Consider the following 15,946-nt stretch of genomic DNA (forward strand, 5'->3'; position numbering starts at 1 on the left):
ATAATAAGTGTAATAATGTGTAATGGCTGGAAGTCAGTCGTAGTAATTGTGTTTCTCTATTTTCTGTTCTTGTGTTTCTCTTTTCTTCAGTGATTCTGCTTGCAATCACTTACATATTCCCTTAATTATCTCACTGCATCGTTACTTTTTACTCGTAGTGTGGATTTTCCTGTGGGGTTGAAAGGGTTAACTGTGTAAGATAAAAAAGACACACCCACAAAATGTATTTTAACAGTAATAAACTGTAAGTTATAAAACAGGTTTATACTGGCAACACTGTTGCCAGTAGTTTACTGTAAAATTAATTTTTTGGGTCACCGTTGTGCAGAAGAGTAGAGCCTGTGCTTCAGTCCAGGAGAAGATCTACAAACATTGATGATTTGCTGCATGTTGCTTTATTTAACAGGCGGTGACTGTGTAGTTGCTGATCCAGTGGAAATCTCTTTATGTGCAATAGTTTTTTAGTGGTCTCAAATGAAAGAAGTTCACAGTAATACTTTGCTCACATTATTAATGCATTATAAATTTAAGTTAATACATTTAAATGACAGTTGGTCAATTTAAGGCAGTCGGTTTCTGCAAGTGTAATTAGTTAACTATAAATTTAGTGCATTTTTACAGAAACAAACTAGATTACAGTAAAGAACTGTACAATTAACAGTATTTTACTGGCAACAGTGTTGCCAGTATTTTACTGTAAAAAAACCCGGTAAGGTCTAACAGTGCATATAATAGAGCATCAATCTTTTCCATGTGTATTATTTATTATTTATATTTAAAATAGATTCTATATTGCTGTTATCATGCATTTAGAGAGTTGGCAGTTGAAAGTTTGATAGGAATATGTCTTTTCTTTTTATCAGAGTTGTGATTTTGGCCATTCTTCATTTAGAATAATTAATTAGCCATATATTGAGGTAGAAGAGGAGTAATTCATAATTGTTTTTAAAAATAAATACATGTATTTGTTTGTCTGTTTGTTTATTTATTTATTCCTGTTCTACTGTCAGGAATATTCGATAAACAGTACATAAAATACTTTTTTGTTGTTGCTGTTGTTGTTGTTTTTTAAGAAAGAAAGAAAGGTAACACTTTATTGTAAGATAACAGTGGCACGTTACATGTACTATAGTAACAACAGTACATTATGCATAATTACAAGTAACTAACTCTCAAACCTAACCTTAGTGCACGTTTACACGACAACGATGTACTAAAAATGGAAAAGTTTTTCCTTTGTATATTTGTTGCCACGTTGTCAAAACAATCCCTGTTAACAAAGATCAGCGAAAACGACTAAAAACGTTAGAAAAAAAACGACTAAAAACGGGCCAGTAGATGGCGATGTCTCTTTGTAAAGAACCGCTTAGACACACATGTGCTGAACTGAACTGAACACGTAACACACATGTGCATGATGTCACCGGTTCACAGATTCGTGTTTTTGTAGTTTACACTGACACGATAACAGTATCATTTTCAAAAACTTGCACTTTGTGTTTTCACTGTTGTCGTGTACATCACCTGCCACAGTGCATAACAGGTTTTACATTTCTAGTTGAAAACGGTGTCGTGTAAACTACAACTAACCCTCAACCAAACCCTAATCCTACCCTAACTGTAACACACTGTACGTGTAGTTAATATTACTCAGTGCTTAAATATATAATTACACTGTAACAATGACACCTTAAATAAAGTGTAACCCTTTATTTTAAGGTGTCATTGTTACAGTGTAATTATATAAGTATTGAGTAATAATAAGCAACTACATGTACTTACTATAGAGTTGGATTAGGGTTTGGTTGAGGGTTAGTTATGTATAATTTACTGGTATTACTATGGTAAGTACATGTAACATATGTAACAAAGACAGTAGTGTAACCAAAAGAGAGAAAATAAGCAAAGCTCTTTCTGTCTGTCTGCCTCTCTCTTTTCAAGCTCACTGAATGACTTTATTAATTCTGTCTGGATGCTGATGATGTCACATGAGTGATGATGACCTCACAGCGGCAGTCCAGCAGAGCTCAGGTGATTTTAACAGTTGCTGGAGTGTGTTGTGTGCCCAGACACGCCGGCGTTCAGATGAAGTATGTTCCAGGACAAGCTTTCAGGCTGTTTCACACTCCACTGAGTTTCTCTCTCTCCATACAAGCCGACGCAATCCGTCGGGAAGCTGCCTGTGGCAAACACGGATTACACAGTGTCAGTCTCAGAGAGGGCAAGAGCCGGTCTCAGACAAACAGAGGTGCGTTTACTGTGTGTGTGTGTGTGCACGAGGACACACACAGCCATTTCTGTATTAGTACTGATCGATTTAAAAAAAAGGGTATTTTATTGATTATGAATAAATTATCTTAATGATTTATATCAATTCAAACATTTTATGACGAAAATGTAAATGTTGCTGTGTTTCTTGTGGTTGACTGACTTGTTTATTACGGTATTCTTATTTTATTTCATTTTATTTTATATAATTTCATTATTTTATTTTATTGTATGCCCATTTTATTTTACTTTATTTTATGCCCATTGTATTTTATTGTTTTGTTTTATTTTATATTATTTTATTATATATTATTTTATTTTATGCCCATTGTTTTATTTTATTATTTTATGCCCATTCTATTTTATTTTATGTTATGCCTATTGTATCATCCACCAGGAGAAAATCATACTGTAAGTCTGATCACCTAAAACAAGAAAGAAAAGCACATCTCTCCACTATAAGACATTTGATTTGAGGAAGTAATTATTTAAGTAATTTTAGAAACACGTTTACAGTGCCTTTATAGTTCAGTAAGAACAAGAACACAACACTCAAACTACACAAATCACCAAAAAAAGTCCCCCTACAGCTCAGAATAACACCAATATGAATGCCTTTATTTCTATGTTCTAAATGAAATACATGTCCAGACCAATAAAGCCTTTCTGCCTGCGGACGCTTTATTAATCTCCATCATATTCAGTTAGGTGGAGAGCTTTCAGCCTGTCACTCTTTACAACAGTTTAAAGTCAGTTCTGAGGCAGGATCATGACCGCATGTCTCTTTTGTTCATTTCCTGAGCATCAGTGTTTGTGGTGGGGGACGGAGGGGCTTCAAAGGGCCCGGGCCTGGGGTGGGGGGTGGGGGGGGGGGGGTTCTCGATGCTGAGAGAAACGGGGGCGTTCAGAGGACTTCCAGTGAAGCTCCACTGCTCAATACAGTCTGAGGAGAGTAGTGAACACTATAGAGTCAGGCGTAAACAAATTATATTCAGAACATCACTGTCTAACTGTATGGCACTTCACTCATTACACTGCACTTCAGATAAAGGGATTTATTATGTGACAAGAAAGAGGCGACTGACTGATACATGATATTAATACAGCCATGAAGGACATCGATTGAAACTGGTCATGACCGATCATGATAATTATCTTATTTGCCAGAATAATAGTTTATTTGAATTATTATCGGTTACACTTTATTTTATAATATTAATATCAATATATTACTATGTAATATTAATTAACAACATGTACTTACTATAGGATTAGGGTTGATTGCATGTAATTATGCATCATTTATAGCAATTACTATAGAAACTAACATGTGTAACAAGGACACTGTAAAATAAAATTGTGTTACTATATTATTATTATCATCATTATTATTAAAAGTATAATAAATTTTTGAACATTGTTGTCTATCATATTACTGTTATATAAGAATAAAAATGTGTTTCAGGATGAGCTTGAGGTTTGAGTTTTTGAGAAAGTTTGAGTTTTTTTTTTTTCTTGCTCACCAAAGCTGAATTTATTTGTGCACTTATTTATAATTATAATATCGTGAAATATTATTTCAATTTAAAACAACATGACCGCATAATCCTTCAGAAATAATTCTAATATGCTGATTTGCTGCTCAAGAAGCATTTATGATTATTGTCAATGTTGAAAAATACAGTTGTGCTTAATATTGGGAAACTGAAACACTTTTTTTCAGGATTCTTTGATGAATAGAAAGTTAAAAAAGACAGTGTCTATTTGAATTAGAATCTTTTGTAACATACATGTCTTTATTGATCACTTTAAAGCATCCTTGCTGAATGAAAGTATTCATTTCTTCCACCCCTTTAAAAAAGAAAAAACCTTACCGAGCCCAAACTTTTGAACAGTGTTTTCAACACTACTTAACCACGGTAGAGTCACTGTAACGAATGTCCTCTGGTGACTCCATAACCCTGCAGAAAACAAGCAGTGCTAGATACTTGTAGAGAAGAAAGCTCTTGCAAATACATAAAAGTGAATTATGTAGAGGACCGAGTGAGCTCACGTTCTGCTCGTGAGATTCAATTATCTTAAAAACAATAGAAAGCAATGTAGAAGAGCTCATCTGAACACATGTATTAGTGTGAACCTCTGAACTCATCTCCACTGGCATCCAGCCGTTCGCAGTGTCATCTGAAGCCGTTTCTAACCGTTCCAGCCCTCCCGTACACAAAGCCTTTTCTCTTAATCTATGTAAATTCACCCTCTCACCTCTAACCCCTCGGCCAGATCCAAACCAGACGCTAGTTCATCCACAGCGCGAGCACTTGAAGCGCTGACCTCCGTCAGGTGATGGTCTGGTCCTGATTAAAGCGTAACCTCTGCTGGGTTAAACCAGCACACACACCGGTCGCTTCTCCCGACAGCTGCTGCTCAATCTGCTTCTAATGGTGCCCAAAATTGCAACAACATGCAAAATTAAAAAAGTGTGTATGCTTTTGAGATTCGTGTGAAATGAAAGCCGTAATTGTGGACGGTTTGGTATTTATAAAGAGTTAGGCGTTTCGGATCAGTCGTCAGAGTCGAACTCTCTGTCCTGACATAAATATTGGTGCACTGCTGAGAAAAGAGCATTATTGGAGAAAAGCAGCTTTACTCAAGCCATTTACTGTTAATTCATCTTCAGATGTTCGGGGGAATTCACCCTTGTTATGAAAGGGGATTCCCTGAAGGGTGTGTGTGTGTGTGTGTGTGTGTGTGTGTGTGTGTGTGTGTGCTCTATGTCCTACTTAGTTCGAAATTGCACACACAAGCAAAAAGCAAAGCCTGTATAGTCTTGTGGCACAGTCATCTTAACATGTAAAATACATCGATTAAAGAGGACCTATTATGCCCTTTTACAAAGTCTTGATGTTGTTTTTAGGCTCAACTAGGACAGGTTTTCAAGCTTGAATGTTCATAAAACACATCATGTTCCCCACATTCTCCATTGTTGCAGCTCCTCTCTTCCCAGTCTGTCAGTAACGCTCTGTTTAGTTCCTGTCTCTATGAAGCCCCTCCTTCTGAAAAGCACACTGTGCTCTGATTGGTCGGTTGGATCAGTGTGTTGTGATTGGTCGAGCGCTTCGAGCGTGTTTGGGAAATGTCCCGCCCCTTTCCATAACTGCCAGTTTCAACACACTACTAACTAACTCAACCAGGCCCCGCCCCTTTATTCTGCATATGAATTATTTAAATGAGGAATATTGTGACGTGTTCGTTCCCGGAAGAAACTCAAGACTACAATGGAGGCGTTTCAGGAGTTCAGAAACACTGACACTAATAACTCCCGCTTTGCAGAACTTTTTCATGATTAAACAGGATTAATACACACTAAAAATAAAGTTGGGTAACACTTTATTTTACAGTGTCCTTGTTACATATGTTACATGTACAACTTACCATAGTAATAACAGTAAATTATGCATAATTACAAGCAATTAACCCAAAAAAAAAAAAACACAATAGGTCCTATATAACAACATTTCATTTATATTAAATGCAAAGTACTGTACAGATTAATTACATACCCCTAATCTTAAGTATGAAACTAATATGAATTGTTGTGCACCTTTTTGTGTTACATGTATTAATGTAATGTAATTAATGTAATGTATTCGCATTCCTGTTCCTATACTGTATGTCTCTATGTATCTTAAGGAATGGTAAAAAAAACAGCCTGATCTCACGACAATTCGTACGAATTCGACGAGGTGGCTAATTCGTACGAATTCATACGACCTCACTCGTACGAATTAGTACGATTTTTCCTAAATCGTACATATTTGATGATTTACCCAATTCGTATGAATTCATACGAATGACCTACCCCTGACCCCGCCCCTAAACCTACCCATCACGTGAGTTTTGACAAATCGTTCAAATTCGTACAAGTGAGGTCGTACGAATTCGTACGAATTCGTACGAATTCGTACGAATTAGCCAATTTTCCCACACTCGTCGAATTCGTACGAATTCGTCGTGAGATAGCGTAGTAAAAAAATCTCATTTGACATCCAAATGTCTTCCACTACTCAACTCATGCAGACTATATCAATCACACACACACACACACACACACGTCTGTAGCTCTGCTGGTGTCATTATTTATGGTGGCTCCAGTGTTCTTGAAGGGTGCAAAGTGTTTCTAATAAACGGTTTCGAATTTCCCCAGAGTTTAACTCTCTCTCTCTCTCTGTGTGTGTGTGTGTGTGTGTGTGTGTGCGTGTGTGTGTGTGTGTGTGTGTGTGTGTGTAAGGGCTTATGCTCCTAAAGAATCCCAGACTGCTGACAGCCCAGGGGTCGTCCAACTGTCTCCCCCGCCTTCACTGCACATGAGGTGTGGAGAGAGGGAGAGAGAGAGAGAGAGAGAGAGAGAGAGAGAGAGAGAGAGAGAGAGAGAGAGTGTGTGACTGACAGACAAAAGCCATAAATAAAGTTCTCTGTCGTCGAGTGTGAGGTGATCCATTAGAGCGCACTGTCAGCGGGCCCGCTAATATTTCACAGGTAGAGGAGATGTGTGTTTATGATTCAGGAGTGAAAGAGGGATGAGTGAGGCGCTGCAGGTCTCTCCTCTGTTAACAAATCATCTCTTCTCTTTTATTAGATGCTGGATAGGCTTATGTGTTGCACGAAAAAAAAAATATATATATATATATTAGGAGGAATTACATTTTCCTTAACCATGGAAGAGTTGTGTGTGGTCAAACTAACTTTTGTCCAATCAGAGGAGCTCTAGAATGAGAATGTCCCTCCCACCTGAGTGTCAATAGCAAAAGCCAGTAGGAAATCACAGCCATGGTTGTGACGTGAACTATGTTACTGGCCTTAAAAAAAAGAAAAGAAAAGATGAACCCTTTGGTATGAGCCACCCATCTTCCGTTTTCAACATGAGAGAAGGTTCAGCTCTTAAACAGCAGCTGTCAGCAGAAACTACCTGCCACTGGCAATCTGAAGAAGGAGATTCCTGCCACTTGCAGCCGCCAATCAAGCAGGAGTCATCGTAGACTTATAGTCCATGACTTCTTATTCTTGTGCATTAGTTAAAGTGACTGTCTGAGACATTTAAGTTGTTAATGTCTACGTATTGGAGACTTGGCAATCTACGAGTTTTATGACATCACATTCACATATTAGGATATGTGAGGACATTAGGATATACATATATATATATTTGGACACATTAAATTGATGAAAATTAAAAACATTTATATTGTGACAAAAGCAGCACAGCTGTTTTCAACACTGATAATAATCAGAAATGTTTCTTGAGCATCAAATCATCATATAAGACTGAAATCTGAAGGATCATGTGACACTGAAGACTGGAGTAATGACACTGAAAATTCTGCTTTGATCACTGGAATAAATTACATTTTAACATATACACTCTAAAAAACACTGGGTTAAAACCACCTAATTTGGGTTATTTTCAACCCAAGGGTTGGGTAAATATAGGACAGAACACATGTTGGGTTAATTTCACCCAGCAAATTGGGTTGTTTATTTAACCCAGCATAATGGGTTGATTTAACCCAGTATAGTTAATTAATTTTTACCTTAAATCCTCTAAACTTTAAAAAAATATTCAATACAACCACTGGTTTGCATGATAATTCCTTTATTTTCTATCATATTTTACAGTATAGCATATTTTTATTGTTTTTAATACATATTGCCTACATTTAAGATCATTTAACAAATATTAGAAGTGTCTCGTCTCCACCGTAACAGCGCTGGATCTCGTGCCGGAGCTTGTGTCGTGTTCATCGGGGGAACTTCTAACTTCAGACCGCACCCTGCGTTTCACTCGTACTGTAGCTGAAATATGTGGCGACTGGCTCCATAACCTGTCCATAAACAAACAGTGTACAGTTCTGAGAACATATTTTAACATCATACGTATTTATATTCTGTATCTTTTTGAATAAAATCATAACATTTTATATAAGGCATCAGGCCGTTTCAATCACGAAAAAAAATTACACTCGTTTAGGTGATTCACATCGCACCCCTGTATGTTGCTTTGCACAAACTTAAAATATATACAGCACAATAACAAATTTATAGACAAAATAAAATGTACACAAACCTGCATTAAACCAAAGACATGCACCATTTTGACGGAGCTGCTCCACACTTATTCAACGATAAATAACTCAATCCCTGGGTTGTTACGTCTGAAACAAAACACAAAAACTACCCAAAATACCGAAAAAATAACCCCAAAAAATTACCCAAAAGGCTCAACCCAGGATTTGGGTAGAAAACAAATAACCCAAGATTTGTTAAGAGTGTAGTTTTTACTGTATTTTGATCAAATAAAAAGATTTTCAAATACATGTTTCTTTGCTGCATCTTCGATTCAGCCTTATCAAGAATCAGTTGTAATTTGTAAAGAAACGTATAGAACTTTTCATATGACATCACAGGAACTTAAACAGGTTCTTGGAATCAGTGGAGCTTCTCTGACGGAGTCATATGTGAACATAAAGCTTATGACATCATGCTGAAGTCATCCATTTTGTCTGAATGACAGGCCACATAATTCGGTACTGTGACTTGTTATTGTGTGCCTACAATGTCCTTCTGCTATAGATAGTTAGAATTAAAAACAATGTCCCAGTTAGATAGTCTTAACCATAATGTTTATTTATTGGAAACATGGTTCCATGAAGATCTTTTTGTGTCAATTGCACAAAAACTGTTAAGAACTGTTCACTAAACGTTCTTTGGGAAACTCAAATGGTTCTTCTACATTATCACTGTGAAAACCCCCTTTTGGAACCTCTATTGTTTAGAGTGGAGGTAATCCTGTTTGTTGTGTTTGTAGGGATGTTTAACATGAGGTGAAATCATTATGTGCAGAACTGAACCGTGGGTTCTTCAGATCTGTAGCAGTTCAGATCTTCTAGTCGGGCCAAATCTCATCACCCCCAACCCGAGACAGAAGCTCTCAGCCAAGCATTTAGCCAACAAAGAAAATGAAACCCTATCTCCCCCCGCAGTTTTATCTGAGCTCAGCATCAGTCAGCAGGCTGTAGAGGAATTAAAGGTTTAATATTTGATATCGTCAAGGTCATCTGCATTCATGAGAACTGGGAAAACGTCTCTTTTTTCTTGTGTTTACCCAGACTAGCCCCATAGTTTCCACATGACATGAACACAAGTTAATGGCAGCTCTGATCTGATGTCAAATTAAGACCTCAGCGTCCGAGATATGGCAGTCACAGTTTATTTGAATAGCTATTGATAAACGAAACTTAGTGGTATCTATGATTGTTTCACTTTTTGATGTGGTCTTCATGATATGCTATTGCACTAACTGCTAGACCATTGAGCATTGAACAATGAAATTCTAACATAGGTATGAATTGACATGGAATCGCGCATGAAACACTGTTTAATAATACTGATATTACATTACAACTTTGTAATATTACTGTTATTAGATTATGAGGTTACACTTTATTTTAAGGTGTCATTGTTACAGTGTAATTATATATTTAAGTACTGAGTAATATTAAGCAACTACATGTACTTACTATAGGGTTAGGGGTAGGATTAGGGTTTGGTTTAGGGTTATTTGCGTGAAATTATGCATAATTTACTGTTACTAATTTACTTATAATAATATAACTGTGTAATTACTGTTATTACATTACAACTGCGTTTTAACACTGTTATTGCATTATAACTGCGTTATAACACTGTTATTACAGAGTAATTACATCCAGAATGGGAATTACATGGATGTTTAAACTCAATAAAGGGAGATCAAAAAAAGAGTACGATTTTTAAAACAATTTAAGCAAATTTCATTGGTGTTAATTTTCGGTTTCACTTTATTTTGATGCTCCCTTTAACACGTTCTGCTGACTATAAGTAGCGTTGCACCTACATGTCTACTAACTCTCATTAGAGTGTTAGTAGAGTATTGGTGGACTGTTAAGGGTTAGAATAAGTTGACGTAGTTGCAAAGTTACTTATAGTCAGTAGAATATCTGTTGAGGAGCATCACAATAAAGAGTTAGCAGATATTAAGCAGAGAGTCTACTAATACTATAATGAAAGTAAGCTGACATGTAGTTGCAAAGTTACTTATAGTTAGTAGAATGTTCAAAAGGGACCATCAAAATAAATTTGGTAAGCACAAAACCATTCTTAACAATTACAGCTAAAAATGACCCAGTGAAATTCCTTAATGCTTTTAATTCCTCCAGGAAGTTATTGCATGTCCTGCACACAGATTCCATCATAAATCTGACTTTATCTTCGGGCCACTTAATTATTCCATCTTTCCTGCAGTAAACACGTCTAGGCGATGACCACTGCAGAACTGGCCCCGGCGCTTTGTAGAAGCACTTGACCTCTCGTTGAGCAGACACATAAATTCCTGCTATCTGGGACGTGGGGTCGCTGGAACTTAAACATAACTTTAACATGAGCGTCAGGTGATTCATTGCTGAATTACCTCTATGCAAGGTGAGAGAGAGACAGGAGGAGAGAAATATGTGGGATGTGGGGCGAGGTAATGGGGTGTTATGAGATGAGAGCAGCGTCAGACCAGCATCTCTGGAACGACAGGAGACGTCGTCGGTGTGTATCCATCTACACATACCCTTGTGCACAGGAAAAGACGTGTGAACGGAGCCAAGGCCGTCCATAAAAAGAGCATTAACTCTTACGGCACTATCTTCACACGGATTTGTGGAGAATGTGATGCGGGACTGCAGACAGATTTATAGGACGAGGTTGAAGATCAGAGTCTCCCATCTTCTGTTCGAATCCAAAAACAGACAGCACAGATTTACAGATATGATGTGTATTTAATGTGACTGGCAATTTAACGATCAACATTTAACATAAATTATTTATTACCTACTCAGTTTAATGGACTGGTACAGCTACACATTGACTTCTAAAGCCAGTTTCCGTAACATCTCAGATACTATAAATATTCAAAATCATTTGAAAGCCATGTTATTTACATTAACAAGAAAACATTATTGAGTAACAGGTATTACTCAAAAAACGTAATTCCATCATGTGTGTGGTGCACAAACACCTTGTAACGTGTAATTACCATAAAACTATTTACTGTGACAGTTGCTATTCGCAAAGTTTGAACATTTTCACCTCAGTCAGGCGGGAACACCCACAGACACCTCGGCGTGTGAAGAGGGGAAAATGCCTGGAATTCCCTCCCATCAGGCGATATACGAGTGCCGAACCGTCTTTAACAACTGGAAAACAAACTCTGCTTTGACCTGCTATAGCCTTCATAGACAGGTGACAAAGAGCTTCACAAATGGAGCAGAGAAAACTCAAAGTATTCGTCTTGTACTGGCAAATGCAGCCCCCTCCCTCTGTTCTTCATTTGTTACGCGCTTGACGGCCTCAGGAGGATAAGATATTCCTCATCTCTCCCCACCCAGCCCTTCTGTTCGCTCCTCTCAGCGTGAGGGAGGAGAGGGGAAAAAAGACAGTGACAGAGGGAAAAATATGATGTTATTGAATCCTCTATACGAGTGCAGACACAGTGTGTGATGCAGTTGTGTACGTGAGGGGTAAACTATTGCTGTGTGTCCTCTGGTACTTAAAGCTGCATGCGGTCATTAGAAACATGTTCACATATTATCCAATCAGAGAGGCTCCTCTGAGGAGTTGATGTGATGTCATATGGAAAGTTCTATGAGGTTCTTTACAAATCCACATTCTGGTGATTGATGTCTAGAGTCAAAACATTGATCTGAAGAACATATAAGAGTCCTTTTAAGCAAGTCAAGAAATGTATACAGAAGCTGATTCTTGATAATACAATCTTGTTAACTGAGTTGATTAACTGATTGTGCTCCTCCTGAACTTTGTTAATAAAACATCATTCGTAGCGTCATGTAGTCCTGGTCCGCTTAGCGTTCACATTGGAATTTTAAACAGAAACTAAAGAGACCGAACCTAAAGGCATAGGGATCTGTTCACAACCTGATTGGTCGGCTTTTATTACGTATGTTTCGTGACGGAACTTACTGAACATCCAAAACAATGCTGTGTTCAGGGCTAAATGCGCTCGTGTTGTATGTGCGTAGCTACATATGATGGTATTCTGACCAGCTGAGGACTCGTGAAGAGCTTATAAAATGTGTAAAGGAGTCAAAACAGCGACAGGAACCCCTCCGTCACACACACAAATGAACATCTGCTGTGAGGAGACACGGTTCTGATCCTGTACCGAACTGTGATGATTAACATCGCGACTATGACGAGAAAAAACAAAAGCCTTCTGCACTTCCTTATCATGTCCTGTTTTAGTTCGTTGACATGTCTTTGGTCCAAGTTGAGTTCATATTTCAGTCGAACCGCACCAGAGTTGTTTGGAAGTGGAGCGAGACCCATCTTTTCAGCGTCACGGTCCGCTTGTTTGGTTCGGATGGCAGCGTTCACACTTCTTTAAATGAACCGCACTAACAGAGCAATCGCACAAGGGTTTATTTTAATCCAACCACACATGGCAAGTGTGAACACACCCTAAGAGGTTCGGGTTAGTAGAATTAAGCCCTGTTCGGACGGTAATTGTTTCTCATGGGGTGGTAAGGCATTTTCAACATTTACAGGGGTTAGTCTGTGATTTTATTGCTGTCTGAATCCAGAATGTCAGTGTTTTTTCTCCCACCACCCGCGTAAATCCCGGCTGAACTACCTACTGTTTTCTGACAAACACCAAGGTCATGTGGTAATTTAATTGTCGTCCGAATCCACATCTCTGAGTTTACAAGAAGAGATTACTTCAAAATACACTGTTTAAATCCTTCCTCACCACTGCAGAACGCTGTAACTGTTGCGCTTCACTGGAATTTGCATGCATTTTAAAGATGTACACTTGCTGGAAATGCTGGAAAGTATTTACAAGAACAACATTTCATCACAACTCCACCTCAGCGAACAAAAAGGAGAAAGATAAAAAAACACGTAAACATTTGAAATGGACCATTATTGTGGCAGAAATATGATACAATTTTAAAACATGTAGACTATATACACAACACAAGCAGCTTTATTTTTACCTCATGTAAATAAAAGGCTGCATTAACTTATTTCCACATTTTCAAATTACATCCTTAAGATAAAATTCAAGAATATACGAACCATTTCGAATATAGCGTACGTGCTAGTTTAAATAATTAAATAATGAATATAATTATTTTCTTACTATTAAATTAAATTTGAATTTATTCATATTATTCCAAGCATATGATATTTTATTTACAGCAGACAATCATGCGACTGACCCCGTGAGCGGGTTTGTAGGATCACAAAACTCGCTCCTCCATTGTCAATAAATCGCCATTCGAATGCATGAGTTTTATCACTGAGGAGCCATGCAAATTTATTTTTACAGATGTCCACATGAGAAACAATTAGGCTACCGTCCGAATAGGGCTATAGTTGACATGTAGTTGCAAAGTAACATATTCAGTAGAATGTCTTTTGAGGATGCATCAGAATAAAGAGTTAGCAGATATTAAGCAGAGAGTCTACTAATACTATAATGACTGCTAGTTGTCATGTCGTTGCCACGTTTCTAATAGATAGTAGAATGTCTAAAGTGGACCATCGAAATAAAGTGTTACCGAGACATCTTTCAGAAACATAAAAAATCCTATTTATTCTCGGCTTTTGACTGGTTATGTAAAACAAATGCCGTAATGAAGAATCTAAATACTGCCGCCAGTGAGGGGCCACATTAGGGTGAGCACCCGTCCCGCTTTGCGTTGCACCGCACAGCATTTTCACCCCTTGTCCCGCACGTCGCATACTGAGAAAATGTCCCGCATTTTCATCAGTCTATTGGTTTTTAATTATCATATTAAGAAAACGTGCATGCTTTCTTTTGCCTTTTTAAGAAAGCATTTTGTTTATTCTTTTTGTGGCGTAGTTTTTCACCTTTATTTAACAGCGCTTCGTCAGAAGTACAACAGCCGTTTTTTTTTTTAAATCCTAGATCCAATGGTTGAAAGGAAAGGAGTAAACATGGTCACTAGTTGGCTGTGACGGCTGTCAATCAAAATGTGGACCGGTGATTCGTTCCATGTTTGTGTTCCCTGTCAGAAAACAAATGGATAATTCGGTCAATTAAAATTTTAATTTAACAGAATTTATCAACCTGTTGCCTGCTATTGTTGTTTTAATTCACATCCTTTCTAAAAAAATATGAGTTTTTAGTTTAATATACTGTTAATATATAAGACTGTCAATGATCTAATTTCATGTTGTTTTATATTTTATTTGTTCATTGTTTATTTTGTTGGATTTTAGTTGGACTTGGTCAGGGGCCGTATTCACAAAGCATTTTATCTTACCACTAGGAGTACTCCTAAATCGCACTAAAAGATTTTAGCTAGGAGTTTTCTCTTAAAAGTTATTCACAACGCCTTTCAGACCTCCACTTTTAGTAAAGAAAAATGACAACTCCTAAACTAAGAGTGAGTCTTCGTTGCTATGGATGACGTCATTACTCATGCACGAGCTTGACTGAAGTGACCACCTTGATTGGCTGATGATTGTAACGCGGGAATGATTCCAAACACCTCCCCTACGATGATGAGTGACAGGTGACAGGTCTGAGAATGCATGCGCTACACAAGTAGTGCGAAGGACGGAAGATGATGAATAACTGAATAAATAGCCTAAATGAATAAAGAGTAAGGCAAAACAAATAGCCTAGTAGCCTAATGAAACATATGGATTGATGCAATATCTTTGCAACATTATTGAATTAATCTGTCACTATATGCCTCTGCCTACGTTTGCAAAGAGAAGAACATTTTAATTTGATTCACAATGAAACGTTACAATTAGTTTACATGCAATGAGTAGCCTAGTTTTGGTTGTTGTTGGTGGCGTTATTGCATCCCTAATTATGCCTACAATGCAAAATTGTTCCCTCGCGATTGGAAGCTCCTGTAGCCGCCGCATACGCATTTCAAAACATCGCAACGTGAAATGCCACAAAAAGCGGTTTGTGAATAGGTCTTAGTGAGTTAGGAGTCCTCTCGACTTCGTTTAAGCTGTCCCAGGCTTAGGTGCTACTTTTAGGGCTAAAATGCTTTGTGAATTACTCTTAGTCAGTAAAATTAGGAGTCCTAAAGTTACGAGTGACACGCCCATTATTTTTAGGAGTTGCTCCTAAATTCGCCAGTTAGGAGCTACTTTTAGCCTTAAAATTCTTTGTGAATACGGCCCCAGAATAGTTATTTGCATGATGCCTGCTGCCTTTGGGCTCAGTGATGTTGACTTTAAATGATGTAAAATAAAGACATGTGATGTTACATTGTGATGTAATGGTGTTTTCTGGAAGGGACTAAAGAACAAAGAACTTTTATCAGCTGAAAGGCAGAATACAAATGTTTTTATTAAGTTAGATAGACATTGTATAACAGTTTCAGGTTATGTTGGTAACGTGTCCCACATTGGCCCACTCAAACTTATAATCGTCCCACATTTGGTTTGTTTGACGGTGGTCACCCTAGGCCACATATATGTAACATGTTAACGGAGACGTTAACACAAGTATAAGAACGGGATCAAAGAACGTCCCTCTCCGACCGGGCCGCATCGGGGAGGCGTCTCTCGCTGCTCGAACCGATGATTA

At 37.7% G+C, this 15,946-nt stretch overlaps 2 long non-coding RNA genes across 3 annotated transcripts; both read right to left on the minus strand.

The window, feature by feature from the left end:
- Nucleotides 1–1,893: 1,893 nt before the first annotated feature.
- LOC311087275 lies at nucleotides 1,894–4,758 on the minus strand. The gene is made up of 3 exons (XR_014607206.1): nucleotides 4,528–4,758; nucleotides 4,143–4,229; nucleotides 1,894–2,180 (listed from the first exon to the last, which is right to left on the minus strand). It is a non-coding gene; the product is annotated as an uncharacterized lncRNA (long non-coding RNA).
- A 4,808-nt stretch (nucleotides 4,759–9,566) lies between these two features.
- On the minus strand, nucleotides 9,567–11,708 carry LOC311087710. 2 transcript variants are annotated; one of them, XR_014607349.1, is made up of 3 exons: nucleotides 11,434–11,708; nucleotides 11,180–11,245; nucleotides 9,567–11,073 (listed from the first exon to the last, which is right to left on the minus strand). It is a non-coding gene; the product is annotated as an uncharacterized lncRNA (long non-coding RNA). The 2 variants fall into 2 exon arrangements; XR_014607350.1 differs by having other exon boundaries at nucleotides 11,381–11,708.
- Nucleotides 11,709–15,946: the final 4,238 nt, after the last annotated feature.

Source organism: Abramis brama, assembly GCF_963993115.1.
Source record: "Abramis brama genome assembly, chromosome: 7".
NCBI classification, from domain to species: Eukaryota; Metazoa; Chordata; class Actinopteri; order Cypriniformes; family Leuciscidae; genus Abramis; species Abramis brama.